Below are 16,312 nucleotides of genomic sequence, written 5' to 3' on the forward strand. Positions count from 1 at the left end.
TAATTCCTAACGTACTATATTCTGTTATTTCTTGGTAAGTCATTTGAGTAGCATGTACAAGTTCACCTTAACTAAAAGGCCAGAAAAAAAAAAACAATTTCCACATCATAATACATACATACTGAAAATAGCCTATATTATGGATGTTATATACTGACACTAACACAAAGCAAAAATGTGAAATAAACACACCATAAGATCAATACCAAGAAAACTTTCACGTCATTTCCTAACAAAGAATGACTATTGATTAAACTAATTTATACTGAATTTATAACAGACCATGTGTCTGTTTTAAGATAAAGGCCTTAAATTTTATATTTAAGTATAAATACATACATACAGTAGCTTTTTTAATATCATAAAAATTGATAAATTTTGATAAATATATGATTAAGATGATAAAAATATCATTAAAAAAGATGGAAAATGAACAGCAGTCATCATATGCAATGTTGATATATACTCGAACAGGGATATATATATATATATATATACTTTGAATCATAGAATGTTTTGAAAGTCTGATTAAGCCCTTTCAGAATAAGGTGTATAAATGCATAAAATAAAATATATAGAATTAGAAAGGAAACAAATTTTACTGAGATATGACTATCAAAATATTTTTACAGTAAATTCATAATTTTAAATTAATAGCCTCTGATTAAAGGAAATTAGGGCCTGGATTGATCACAGGGGTCCTTTGGGCCCAAGGATATCTCTGTGCACCAGTCAATGCTGTTTCATTTTAGAATGCAAATGAAGGCTTATAAAAGGACCAGCAATTAGGAATCTTACATCATTAATCTTACAACAAGGGCCAAATTGAATTAACTCAAACAGTTAAACTATGTAAGAAGCATAAGTGCATACATACTATGTTCCATGCATTTGCTGGTTTCTAAAATAAAGAGACGAAAAATAATCAGCACCTGGCTTTATTTAAGGAGCTTATTTTCTATCAAAGATGTCAATTTCCATTTATTATTTAACTCAAGTTATCAGTTTAATTTTATTAGGCATTTGAAGGTTGAGAGAAATGCCATATATGCTTGCCAGTATAATTTAAAAGTGGTAAAATGCCCTATTAAAGAATCTTACATTTAGGTAGTCATTTATGTCTTTAAAAACTCATATAAAACATGTTTAGAATTAATTTCAAGAGGTTTGAGAGGAAATGACAATATCAAAACTAAAGTACAATTAGACTGGAAGTAAAAAGCTGAGTAATTACATTTTTGTAAATTTAGATGACAAATATATTAAGGACAAAGTGGAGAATTATGCTCAGTTGAAAAGAACCATATAAGGCCACTTGAAATCATGAGGGCTATTAGCTCTATTTGATCTACACCAAATAAATCTTATACTGAAATGAGTTTACATATCTTTCAAAGTTACTGAAGTAAAAAACTCAATGTCTTTTAGGTAACTCATCTTATTTATTGTGAATAACTCAAGTCAAAAGTAAATTGATATTCTGCATTGTTAATGTCTCCTTTTCAAAAGGTTCTAAATGAGTACTCTTGGGATTATGCTGTTACCTCTCAAAAGCATCTTATTCAGACAGGCCTAGTCTAGGAGGTCCAGAGCCAAGGCTGTGGTTTTAAAATGTAGAAGGGTGAACTAATAATTTGGAGTTCAAGTGGTTTTTGAAGATAATTCAATACTGAAATGAAGCTATAACTTTGGAACTGGAATTAACAAAGCTATTCTGAATAGGGTAGGAAACATGCCCCTTGTATAAAGCAGAAGAGTTGACCAAACCAGGAACTTCAGCTATGATTCATTTATTTAAAACACAGGAATTAAGGCCTGGAAGGAATATTAGGAGGGATGCTATTGTAGTAGATAATGAAACTTGGTGAATAATAGTGGTGGGAATTTTATGGAAATTACACCAGGAAACAAGCCAAAGGAGAGATTGAATCTTCTTGAGCCCCTCCCCTACACTACTTCCTGTTCCTTTCAACTATCTGGGTAATGATCTTCTCACAGATGGTAACTTGAAAATTTTCCCCCTAATAATCAAATCCCAGGACCAGTCCTTTAACTAAATGGTCTTTTATTCTTTGGGAAAAGGGGTAAAAAGAGGTGTGTGGGGGGGAGGATTAGGGTCTCCTTAATCTCTAAGTTATCTTGTAGAATGAAGATTTGAAATATAGTCAGTTCAGAAAACAAAATTATCTTCCCCTAAGGGTAGATATTCACAGCACTGCTGACTAGACTCTTCTGGGCTAAACCAAATTTCTCTTCAGCTCAGTCTATGTAGAAGGCAATGGCTAGAGAGGAGATGAAGGGGTCTGTCTTCCAACTTCAGGTAGAAACAGCCAAGCAAGAATATAAAGTCTCAGGCAGCTGAAGCTTCTTAACTGCTTTTTCTTAAGGTTCCATTGGAACTGTCTCCCCTCCTCAGTTGATTGGCATTCCAAAAAGTTCTTAGTTCCTTTTCTTTTTGCAGATGCATTTTTATTTGCCCAAATAATTATTTATTTACCTTATTTAAGCCCCATCCTGATTTTACAGGTAGGGAAGGTAGCTTTCAATGAGCTGTCCAACATGATAAAATTAATGTCCAAATAAGAATCAAACCTCTGGGCACTCAGTCAAATACTCTTTCCATTATGCTTACATTCACAGACACATGACAATGAAGTCTAAAAATGACTGACAATGTTATTACTAGGTGTTGCATAGCTTAAAGTTTCAAAGTATCAAAAGATAAGAAACCCTTTAGTCCCTTTGGTAGGATCAATAAGAATAACCTATATGTGCAAAACAGAATACTCAGATTGAGAGTATTTGGGGATGTTTCATCATAGCTAAAGCTACCTAAAATGGGTATAGAACACACAAGCAACAAAGAACTTATTCATGAATATCATAATAAAAATGAAATCATAAACATTTCCCCTTTCCTTCAAGTAAAAAAAAAAATCCTGGTTTCTCTGGATTCCTAGTTAATATACTAGAGACATATGTTAAATAGCAAAAAAAAAAAGCAAAAACAAAAAACAATATAATTTCATCCTCACATAGTAGAACATAAGATCATTGAAGGCAGAAATAATTTCCTCATTCTTGTTATATTCTCGATACCAATGCTACATAGATGTCTGTTAAATTCTTGAAAATGTCCAGCAGGGGAGGTATATGGTCAATACTTACATGAGATCACTACCTAACTACAATGAGATTAAAAATACTGCTCATTTTGCATACTTCACTTGTTTCCCCTGTGTCTGGTTTAAGCAAGGCCAAAGGAACCCACATCCTAAGCCACAGCATAGAGCCACCTGGTCTAGCTCTTATCACAGAATAACAAAATGCTTTCAATTCACTAATGTCATGCAGACAGACTCAAAATTTGTATAGTGTTTTTTAACTAACAAAACTGCTGCATCCTTCCTGAGTTCTCTAGGTTAGTCAGAATGTCCAATGCAAACATTTCTTAAGTTAACCTGTAAACCACATTTAAAGAGACAGTTTCATCAATGAAATCAAGCAAGTTAATGTTTTCTTCTATTTCCCTTGCTTTTCTTTCTATTACAGTATTTCAGATTTACTATATTTTCAACATTTTTGGTGATCTATGTTTTAAGACATATTCAAATAAATTCCATTGCTCTAGTACTCATTTCTTAACCTAGAGAAGTCTGTACACAGGTGAAAGAAAATAAAATAAAGAAAAAATGTTCTAGAACCTTATTTCACAAAAAAAAACATAAATAATTGTTAAAAAAGCATTTTTAACTAATTATTTTGGCAATTCCTTTTTAAAAAATATTGGAGCGACTTCCGGGTAAGCATGGCAGCAGTCTAGATATGGGAAGCTTCCTGTCCTCAACACCCACCAATATGGATTACCTCAAAATACCAAAATATAAAAAATTTGATAATAATGAAGGGACTCTCCAGTAGGACACAGCATTGAAATCACGTACAATTTGGGCATTTCAAAACTATAAGGGGGTGAAAAAGCTCCCATCCAAATGTGAACTGATCTACGCTCCCACACACCACCTTCTGAGCCAGTCAGAGCCAGCTATCACCAGAATCAGCAAGTGAGCAAGGGGCACCATTAGAGTGAGCAACAGGCACTTCTAGGTCCTTAGGAGCTCACTAAGATAACCAAAGACCTACCCCTGAGATCAGAGCAGATACACCAGAAATCCACACGGGCTGGGGAGCACAGACCATGGGCACACTCGGGAAGGTGGCACAGAGAAGGGAAATGAACAGCAAAGGCTGCAGAAATTTGAGAGCTTGCCTCAGGCAAAATCCTTGATCCTTAACTCAATACACAGAGAGCCTGCCAATCTCACTCGGATTTCAGACCAAAAAGAGAAGGAAAAACCTCCACAGTGATGGCAAAATGTGCACAAGAGCAATAAATAATCTCAAAAAAAAAGGCATTAACGCTGAAAAATTTTAAAATAGAAAAACCCAGGCTATAAGGAAATACAGGAGGAAATTCAAATGAACCCAAATCCTTCCCAAAAAATGGAAATTGCCCATAAGCTCGGGAAGAATTTAAATTGGAGGTTATTTTAAAAATGAAAGCCTACTGGCAAGAGAAGTGGAATATAGTTCACAGAGAAAATCAAAGATTTTAGCAGAAAATCAAAAGATTAAAGCAGAAAAACAAAAGATTATGACAGAAAATCAAGCTTTAAGGACCAGAATTGGGCAACTGGAAACCAATGATCTTGTAAACCAGCAAGAATTAATGAAGCAAAGTCAAAAAGACTGACAAAATAGAAAAAAACATAAAAGATCTCACTGACAAGATGACAGAACAAGAAAACAGATAAGGACAAGACAATTTGAGAATCACTGGTCTACCTGAAATGCCAGAAATGAACAGTAATCTTGACACCATACTACAAGAAATAATCCAAGAAACTTCCCCTGGTGTTCTTGAAAAAAGGGGGAAAATGGACATTGAAAGAGTTCATAAAACACCTTCTCCACTAAATCTTCAAAAGACAACTCCCAGGATTGTAAATACCAAATTCCAGAGTTTTAAAGCTAAGGAGAAAATTGTACAAGAAGCCAAAAAGAGACAATTCAGATACCAATGCGTACCAATCAGGATCACACAAGACTAACCAGCTTCCACACTAAAGGACCTCAAGGCCTGGAACAGGATATTCAGAAAGGCAAGAGAATTGAGTCTTGGACCAAGAATCACCTATCCATCAAAACTGACTATATACTTCCAGCTGAAAGTATGGACATTCGACAAAATAGATTTCCAAGTATTTGTAAAGAGAAGACCAAAACTAAGTGGAAATTTTGATATCCAAACACAAAAATCAAGAGAAATATGAAAAGGTTAATAAGAAAGAAAGGGACACGGGGAAAAAAATTTTTTTTTTATTCAAACACTCTTCTTTAAGGGCTAAATTAGATCAAATTATATATACTAATATATGGGGGAAATGTAATTTTTAAATCTCAAAAATTGTGTTCATTATTATAGTAATTAGAAGAATCACTCACAGGAAGTGATTGGGGCATTAAAAGCTATAAGATGATATACAAAAAAAGGTGGAGGGGAATATAAGATGGCACCAACAGATACTTGAAAAAATAAAATAAATAGGACAGACTTTATCACACAAAGATACATATGGGAAGTGGAAGGGGAAAATACTCTTATAAGAAGGAGAGGAAGAGAGTGCTAATAGGTAGTACTTAAACTTTACGCTCAGTGAAATCAATTCTGAGAGGGAAGAGCATCTAGATCCATTGGGGTCATGAATTCTATCTTATCCTACAAGGTAAATGAGAAGGGAAAAGTAAGGGGGTTAGGGGGTAGAGAGTACAAAAAGGGAGGAAAAGAGAGGAGGGAGGGAACTTAACAGCCCCTAAAAAAACAAGAACAAAACAAGAAGGAAAGGACCAGAAACAGAAATATATAAAGGAAGGGGATTAGGGGGGTTGATTAAAAGTAAATCACTGATGGGGTGTATGGGATGCTCACGGAAGGGTAGTATCTTTGGTATGGAGGGCTTGTCGTGCCCTTTTAGGGCAGCTCTCCAGCCTCTGACCCTCACCTGACACCCAGCTCTCACTTGTGGCCCCTAGTAGCCACACCCCAGGCAACAGCTTCGACAGGCCGGCTAAAGCTTGTGAGGGTAGCCATCGGGTCGTAGACCCCTGGTAAACCAAGGCTTTGCTCACCCAGCATGTGAAGACTGCTTTGGTTGAACAGACGGAAGAAACAAATAAGATGGTTCAAAGGCTGAGATGACGACGCAGCGAAGCACTGTGGAGTGCTTAGGGCATGTTGGAGCACGAAAGACAACACGGCCATCCAATGCAGGTGAGGAAGTCTCCAGGTGTAACAACTTTTCGTGCCATTGGACGCAGGCTTCCAATGCCGAGAGAGTGGCACTGTCTCTGTGCATTGACTTTTCCACTTAAATCTCCTTCACACACAACTGTCTTTGTGCACACTGATCTATACACCATAGATGAAAATGCACAAAGACAATCGTCATCCTCGGTTACCGAGAGACTACTACCAAATCACTGAATTAAAAGGATATAGCAAAAGAAAAAAGAACAGAATGAGAAGAATATATCAAAATACTAGGGAATTCACAAGTGACAACCATAACATTGAATGTGAATGGGATGAAGTCACCCATTAAATGTAAAGGAATAGGAGAGTGGATTAGAATCCAAAAATCCTACCATATGAGGTCTACAAGAAACACACCTGAGGTGGCCAGATACTCACAAGGTTGGAACAAGACCTATTGGACCTCAACTGATAGAAAGATGGCAGGACTTGCAATCATGATATCTTACAAAGCCAAAGTAAAAATAGATCGGATTAGAAGGGATAGGGAAGGTAAATACATCCTGATAAAAGGCAGTATAGACAATGAGGACATATCAGTAATCAACACAGATACATCAAATGGTATAGCATCCAAGTTTCTAAAGTAGAAACTAGTGGAATTGAAGGAGGAAATTGATAGTAAAATTATACTAGTGGGAGACCTGAACCCACCACTATCAAATTTAGATAAATGCAATGAAAAAAAATAAATGAGAAAGAGGTAAAAGAGGTGAATGAAATCTTAGAAATATTAAAGTTAATAGATATATGGAGAAAAACAAATAGGGACAAAAAGGAATACACCTTTTCAGCAGCACATCATATATTCACAAAGATTGAACATGTACTAGGACATAAAAACATGGCAAACAAATGCAGAAAAACAGAAATAAAAACTGCAAGCTTTTCAGATCATAAGGCAATAAAAATAATGATCAATAAAGGTAGAAAGCCAAATCAAAAAATAATTGGAAATTAAATACTATGATTGTCCAAAATCGGTTAGAGAACAAATCATAGAAACAATAATTTCATTGTAGAAAATGACAATGAGACATCCTTTCAAAATCTATAGCATGCAGTACTCAGGGGACAATTTATATCCTTGAGTTCATATATAAGCAAATTAGGTAGGGTAGGGGTCAATGAATTGGACATGCAAATCAAAAAAATCAAAAAACCCCAGAAGAAAACTAAATTAGAGATCCTAAAAATTAAGGGAAATTAGAAAAGAACATAAAATATCTCACTGACAAAGTGACAGACGTGGAAAATAGAGAAAGAAGGGATAATTTAAGAATAATTGGACTACCAGAAAATCCAGAAATAAACAGCAAACTCGACATCATAATACAAGATATAATCAAAGAAAATTGCCCAGAGATTCTAGAACAAGGGGGAAATACAACCACTGAAAGAGCTCACAGAACACCCACTACACTAAATCCCCAAAAGACAACTCCCAGGAATGTAACTGCCAAATTCCAAAGCTTTCAAGCAAAAGAAAAAATCCTACAAGAAGCCAGAAAAAGACAATTTAGAAATAAAGGAATACTAATCAGGGTCACACAAAACCTTGCAAGTTCCATTCTGAATGTTTGTAAGGCAAGGAACATGATTTTCAGAAAGGCAAGAGAGCTGTGTCTTCAACCAAGAATCAGCTATCCAGCAAAACTGACTATATACTTCCAAGGGAAAATATGAGCATTCAACAAATTAGAAGATTTCTAACTTTTTGCAAAGGAAAGACCAGAGCTCTGTGGAAAGTTCAATATCGAAAAACAAAGAGCATGGAATACCTGAAAAGGTAAATATGATGGAAAGCGAAAAGAAAATTGTTATCTTTTCATTTATTCAAACTCTCTTCTATAAGGACTACATTTATATAAATATATATATATTAATATATGGAAAATGTAATGTGTACATACAGGGGAAAGAAAATCAAATAGAATAATCTTTCTCACACAAAGATTCACACGGGAAGAGGAGGGGAGGAAAACTCCTATAAGAAGGAGAGGAAGAGAGTTTTTACTTAAAACTTACTCTTAGGGAAATCAACTCTGAGAGGGAAAAACATCCAGATCCATTGGGATCTTGAATTCTATCTTACCCACCAAGGGTAGGGAGAAAGGAAAACCAAGGGTGGGTGTGGGAGAGGGAAAACAAAAGGGGAGGGAAAGAGAAGGGGGAGGAGAAGGGAACAAAAAAGGAGGGGCTAGAAAGGGAAATATATCAAGGGAGGGGACAACGGGGACTGATTTAAAGTAAATCACTAGATTAAAAGATTACAGCTAAAGAAGAAAGGTTAGAATTAGGGAAGGATATCAAAATGCCAGAGAATTCACAAGTCACAATCATAACTTTGAACGTGAATGGGTTGAACTCACCCAAAAAATGTAGATGAATCTCAGAATGGGTTAGAATCCAAAACCCTACCATATGTTGTCTTCAAGAAACACACATGAGGCAGGTAGACACCCACAAGGTCAGAATTAAAGGTTGGCGTAAGACCTTCTGGGCCTCAACTGACAGAAAGAAGGCAGGGGTGGTAATCATGATATCTGATAAAGCCAAAGCAAAAATATACCTGATTAAAATAGGGATAGGTAATTATACCTAGGGATAGGGAAGGTAATTATATTTTGTTAAAGGGAATTTAGATAATGAGGAAATATCACTAATCAACATGTATGGACCAAATAACATAGCACCCAAATTTCTAATGAAGAAACTAGGAGAATTGAAGGAAGAAATAGACAGTAAAACAATATTAGTGGGAGATTTGAACCAACCATTGTCAAATTTAGATAAATCAAATCAAAAAATAAATAAGAAAGAGGTAAGTGAATGAAATCTTAGAAAAATTAGAATTAATAGAAATATGGAGGAAAATAAATAGGGACAAAAAGGAACACACCTTCTTCTCAGCATCACATGGCACATTCACAAAGATTGACCATACACTAGGTCACAGAAACATGGCATACAAATGCAGAAAAGCAGAAACAATAAATGCAGCCTTTTCAGATCACAAGGCAATAAAAATAATGATCAGTAATGGTACAGGGAAAACCAAATCAAAAATTAATTGGAAATTAAACAATATGATAATTCAAAATCATTTAATTAGAGAATAAATCACAGAAACAATTAATAATTTCATTAAGAACAGTGACAACAGCAAGACATCCGTTCAAACCTTTTGGGATGCAGCCAAAGCAGTAATCAGAGATAAATTCATATCCCTGAGAGCATATATTAACAAACTAGGGAGAGCAGAAATCAATCAATTGGAAATGCAAATAAAAAAACTCGAAAGAGATCAAATTAAAACTCCCTGCAGAAAACCAAACTAGAAATCCTAAAAATTAAGGGAGAAATTAATAAAATCAAAAGTGATAGAACTATTGATTTAATAAATAAGACTAGAAGCTGGTACTTTGAAAAATCAAACAAAATAGACAAAGTACTGGTCAAACTAATTTAAAACAGGAAAGAAGAAAAGCAAATTAACAGCAACAAAGATGAAAAGGGGGACATCACCTCCAAAGAAAAGGAAATCAAGCCAATCTTTAAAAATTACTTTGCCCAATTATATGGCAATAAATACAGCAATCTAGTGGATATAGATGAATATATACAAAAATACAAACTGCCTAGACTAACAGAAGAAGAAATAGAATTCTTAAATAATCCCATCAGAAAATGAAATCCAACAGGCTATCAAAGAACTTCCTAAGAAAAAATCCCCAGGGCCCAATGGATTCACAAGTGAATTCTATCAAACATTCAGAGAACAGTTAATTCCAATACTATACAAACTATGTGACATAATAAGCAAAGAGGGAATTCTACCAAACTCCTTTTATGACACAAACATGGTACTGATTCCAAAACCAGGTAGATCAAAAACAGAGAAAGAAAATTATAGACCAATCTCCCTAATGAATATAGATGCAAAAATCTTAAATAGGATACTAGCAAAAAGACTCCAGCTAGTGATCAGAAGGGTCATCCACCATGATCAAGTAGGATTTATACCAGGGATGCAGGGCTGGTTTAATATTAGGAACACCATCCACATAATCAACCATATCAACAAGCAAACCAACAAAAAGCACATGATTATTTCAAAAGATGCAGAAAAAGCCTTTGATAAAATAAAACATCCATTCCTATTGAAAACACTAGAAGGCATACGAATAGGAGGGTGGTTCCTAAAAATAATAAACAGTATATATCTAAAACTATCAGCCAATATCATCTTCAATGGGGATAAACTAAATGCATTCCCATTAAGATCAGGAGTGAAACAAGGATGCCCATTATCACCTCTACTATTTGACATTGTACTAGAAACAATAGCAGTAGCAATTAGAGAAGAAAAAGAAATTGAAGGCATCAAAATAGGCAAGAAGGAGACTAAGCTATCGCTCTTTGCAGATGACATGATGGTCTACTTAAAGAATCCTAGAAATTCAACCAAAAAGCTAATTGAAATAATCAACAACTTTAGCAAAGTTGCAGGATACAAAATAAACCCACATAAGTCATCAGCATTTCTATACATCTCCAACATAGTTCAGCAGCAAAAACTAGAAAGAGAAATTCCATTCAAAATCACCTTAGACAAAATAAAATACCTAGGAATCTATCTCCCAAGACAAACAGGAACTATATGAACACAACTACAAAACACTCTCCACACAACTAAAACTAGACTTGAGGAATTGGAAAAACATTAACTGCTCATGGGTAGGATGAGCCAATATAATAAAAATGACCATCCTACCCAAACTTATCTATCTATTTAGTGCCATACCCATAGAACTTCCAAAAAATTTCTTTACTGATTTAGAAAAAACCATAACAAAGTTCATTTGGAATAACAAAGGATCAAGGATATCCAGGGAAATAATGAAAAAAAAATACAAAGGAAGGGGGCCTTACAGTCCCAGATCTCAAACTATATAACAAAGAAGCAGTCATCAAAGCAATTTGGTACTGGCTAAGAGACAGAAAGGAGGATCAGTGGAATAGACTTGGGGCAAGTGACCTCAGCAAGACAACATATGATAAACCCAAAGATCCCAGCTTTTGGGTCAAAAATCCACTATTCGATAAAAACTGCTGGGAAAACTGGAAGACAGTGTGGGAGAGATTAGGATTAGATCAACACCTCACACCCTATACCAAGATAAATTCAAAATGGGTGACTGACATGAACATAAAGAAGGAAACTATAAGTAAATTAGGTAAACACAGAATAGTATACATGTCAGACCTTTTGGAAGGGAAAGACTTTAAAACCAAGCAAGACATAGAAAGAGTCACAAAAAGTAAAATAAATAATTCCGACTATATCAAATTAAAAAGCTTTTGTACAAGCAAAACCAATATAACTAAAATCAGAAGGAAAGCAACAAATTGGGAAGCAATCTTCATAAAAACATTTGACAAAGGTTTAATTACTCAAATTTACAAAGAGCTAAATCAATTGTACAAAAAGTCAAGCCATTCTCCAATTGATAAATGGGCAAGGGACATGAATAGGCAGTTCTCAGCCAAAGAAATCAGAACTATTAATAAGCACATGAAAAAGTGCTCTACATCACTTTTAATCAGAGAGATGCAAATCAAAACAACTCTGAGGTTATCACCTCACACCTAGCAGATTGGCTAACATGACAGCTATGGAAAGTAATGAATACTCGAGGGGATGCGGCAATGTAGGGACATTAATTCATTGCTGGTGGAGTTGTGAACTGATCCAATCATTCTGGAGAACAATTTGGAACTATGCCCAAAGGGCGATAAAAGACTGTCTGCCCTTTGACCCAGCCATAGCACTGCTGGGTTTGTACCCCAAAAAGATAATAAGGAAAAAGACTTGTTCAGGAATATTCATAGCTGCGCTCTTTGTGGTGGCCAAAAGTTGGAAAATGAGAGGATGCCCTTAAATTGGGGAATGGCTGAACAAATTGTGGTATATGTTGGTGATGGAATACTATTGTGCTAAAAGGAATAATAAAGAGAGGAATTCCATGGGAACTGGAACAACCTCCAAGAACTAATATAGGGAGAAAGAGCAGAACCAGGAGAACATTGTACACAGAGACTGATACACTTGGTACAATAGATGGTAATGAACTTCTCCATTAGTGGCAATGCAGTTTTCCAGAACAACCAGGAGGGATCTATGAGAAAGAACACTATCCACATTCAGTGGAAAAACAATGGGAGTAGAAAAGCAGAAGAAAAACAACTGATTGATTACATGGGTCCAGGGGATATTGTTGGGGATGTAGACTCTAAATGAAAGTCCAAATGCAAACACCAACAACTTGGAAATGGGTTCTGATCAAGGACATATGCAATATCCAGTGGAATTGTGTGTCAGCTATCGGTGGGGTGGGGGGAAAGGAGGGAGGAATAGAATATGATTTTTGTAACCAAGGAATAATGTTTGAAATTGACCAAAAAAAATGAAAAAAAATATTGGAAGGATACACAAGATTTACTACTGCTAAGATAAATTTTAGAGATGACTGAATAACTACTAAAATGAGTTTTCCAAATTTCTTGATAAGAAAATAAACTCTTTAATTATTCAAATAATAGTTTTCCATACTTCTGGTAAAAAAGAATGAGATGCTATGATAATCTAGTTAAAGCCCAACTATATTTATAAGGAATTAGACAACATCATTTACATTTGATCGAAATTTATCCAATCACAATATATTAAAATTCAAAAGGAATGAAACTTGTGATATTTTATTTTGAAAAAATACAGACATCTGGACCAAATTTGGTGTCTGACATTTTTGAATCATCAAAAATAATAATTTTGGTTAAAAGGTTTTAGAATTTCTAAAGAGTTGTCTTTCTTTGGGAAGCGACCACCCCTGCTGTCTGACAGCATCACAATCTGGAAAAATAGGGGCTGCAAAGCAGCCCCCAGAAAATGAAGTCCCCACTGATCCCCCTCTGTGACCTCTCTCTTTAACTTCCTTCACTCAATAGATGAGTATTGTTCTTTCTCTAATACAATAGAAATTATATAAGAGCAAAGACTTACAAAATAAACATATACCCCACCTAAATTTCCCCTATTATTATGCTAAAAGATTACATTCACAGATTTAAAACCTAAATATCACTATCCATTACCCCCACCCCCTTTTCTTCTCCACAGAATCACATTGACTCTTATTACAAGCCAGGCAAGCCAAGACAGAAACCAGACAACATTACCAGGTGCTTTAAAGTAACACAAAGTTCATCTGGAAAAATAAAAGACCAAGGATATCCAGGGAAATCATGGGAAAAAAAATGTGAAGGAAGGAGTCCTTGCAGTCCCAGATCTCAAACTATACTATGAAGCAGTGGTCATCAAAACAATTTGGTACTGGCTTAGAGACAGAAAGGAGGATCAGTGGAATAGACTTGGGGTAAGTGCCCTCAGCAAGATAGTCTATGATAAGCCCCAAGATCCGATCCCAGCTTTTGGGCCCAAAATCCAGTATTTGATAAAAAAAAACTGCTGGGAAAATTGGAAGATAGTATGGGAGAGATTAAGTTTAGATCAACATTTCACACCCGACACCAAGATAAGCTCAGAATTTGTGAATAACTTGAACATAAAGAAGGAAACTATAAATAAATCAGGTGAACACAGAACAGTAACCATGTCAGATCTTTGGGAAAGGAAAGACTTTAAAAGCAAGCAAGAGCTAGAAAAAAAATCACAAAATGTAAAATCAATAATTTTGATTACTTTCAAATTAAAAAGCTTTTGTACAAACAAAACCAATACAACCAAAATTAGAAGGGAAGCAACATATTGGGAAACAATCTTCATTAAAAAAAAAAACCCTCTGACAAAGGTCTAATTACTCAAATTTATAAAGAGCTAAATCAATTATACAAAAAAATCAAGCCATTCTCCAATTAATAAATGGGCAATGACTTCCGGTTAAGATGGCGGCTTAGAGAAAGCTGAAGTTCAGATCTCCGGAAAACCCTTCCCGACCGATCTCAAACTAGAAGCTCCTAAGGCACCGAAATTCAAAACGATCAACAGCACAGACCCTGGGAACCCTCCTCCTGGACCTGGACCCGGTTCAAAAGGTACGGCTCCCCTTAAAAGCCAGAACCCGAGATCCCTCGGACCTCAGGGGTAGGAGCGCAGAGTCCAAGGCTCCCGGAAGAGGCAGCCGCTCCGGGCTCAGAGAGCAGGGTCTGAGGAACAACAACCCTAAGGGTCTTCTACCAAAGTCCCAGTCCGGGTGAAAGTTACTGCCTGGGGCCTCCGCTGCAAAGAGCTGGTCAAAACAACAGCAACCCTCAGGGTGGGCAAGACAGCCTCACGGGCTGGATCCTGCTATCCAAGTCTCAGTGAAAGTCTGTGCTCTCGGAGCTTGGGGAAGCGGCAGCCCATCCCCCCGCAGGCCGACGAAACAGCCTCACGGCCAGGGATTCTGAAAGCAACTTCCGGAAATCGAGCCAGGGGGAGAGTGTGGCCTCGTGGTCCGACCCTTCCATTCCAGTTCCAGTGAGGCATATTCAGTTTAACCCAGGGAACGCTCATAGAACCAACATCTGCCCAGGACTAAAGCCTCTGATCACCAGACAAAGACAAGAAAAGCCAATCCTCCACGTTCAGAGATGACAAACTCCACAGAAGCACAGAAGCCCCAAAATACCAAGAAAAATAAGAAGAAAGGGGCGACTCTGGACACATTCTATGGAGCCAAAATACAAAATACAGAGCAGATAGAAGAAGATATACAAGAAAATTCTCCAAAATCTTCCAAAGGAAATAGAAACTCTCCACAAACCCATGAAGAATTTGAATCAGAAAGGACCAAAAAGATGGAAGCCCTCTGGGAGGAAAAGTGGGAAATGATGCAAAAGAAATTCACGCATCTACAAAACCAGTTTGACCAAACTGTAAAAGAAAACCAGGCTTTAAAGCAAGAACTAATAAAGCAAAGCCAAAACACCAAGAAATTAGAAGAGAACATAAAATATCTCACCGACAAGGTGATAGATCTGGAAAACAGGGGGAGAAGAGAAAACTTAAGAATAATTGGACTCCCAGAAAAGGCAGAAATAAACACCAAACTGGACATGGTGATACAAGATATAATCAAAGAAAATTGCCCAGAGATTCTAGAACAAGGGGGCAATACATCCACTGACAGAGCTCACAGAACACCTTCTACACTAAACCCCCAAAAGACAACTCCCAGGAATGTAATTGCCAAATTCCAAAGCTATCAAACAAAAGAAAAAATCCTACAGGAAGCCAGAAAAAGACAATTTAGATATAAAGGAATGCCAATCAGGGTCACACAAGACCTTGCAAGTTCTACGCTGAATGATCGTAAGGCATGGAACATGATCTTCAGAAAGGCAAGAGAGCTGGGTCTCCAACCAAGAATCAGCTACCCAGCAAAACTGACTATATACTTCCAAGGGAAAGTATGGGCATTCAACAAAATAGAAGACTTCCAACTTTTTGCAAAGAAAAGACCAGAGCTCTGTGGAAAGTTTGATACCGAAAATCAAAGAGCAAGGAATACCTGAAAAGGTAAATATTAAGGAAAGGGGAAAAATGTTATCTTCTTTTACTCAAACTCTCTTCTATAAGGACTACATTTATATCAACCTATGTATACTAATATGTGGGGGAAATGTAATGTATAAATAGGGGGTAAAGAAAGACCAAATAGAATAATGGTTCTCACACAAAGATTCACAGGGGAAGGGGAGGGGAAGAAAACTCCTATAAGAAGGAGAGGAAGAGAGGGGGGGGGGGGTTTACTTAAACCTCAATCTCAGGGAAATCAACTCTGAGAGGGAAAAACACCCAGATCCATTGGGATCTTGAATTCTATCTTACCCAACAAGGGTAAGGAGAAGGGAAAACCAAGGGGGGGAGGGGGA

The 16,312-nt window shown here is 36.3% G+C and overlaps 1 protein-coding gene across 10 annotated transcripts in view; it reads right to left on the bottom strand.

The window, feature by feature from the left end:
• SUPT3H (SPT3 homolog, SAGA and STAGA complex component) overlaps positions 1-16,312 on the bottom strand; it is a 668,918-nt gene that overhangs the window by 379,350 nt on the left and 273,256 nt on the right. The window lies entirely within an intron of this gene.

The sequence above is a fragment of the Monodelphis domestica genome, chromosome 2, assembly GCF_027887165.1.
Source record: "Monodelphis domestica isolate mMonDom1 chromosome 2, mMonDom1.pri, whole genome shotgun sequence".
Classification (NCBI taxonomy): domain Eukaryota; kingdom Metazoa; phylum Chordata; class Mammalia; order Didelphimorphia; family Didelphidae; genus Monodelphis; species Monodelphis domestica.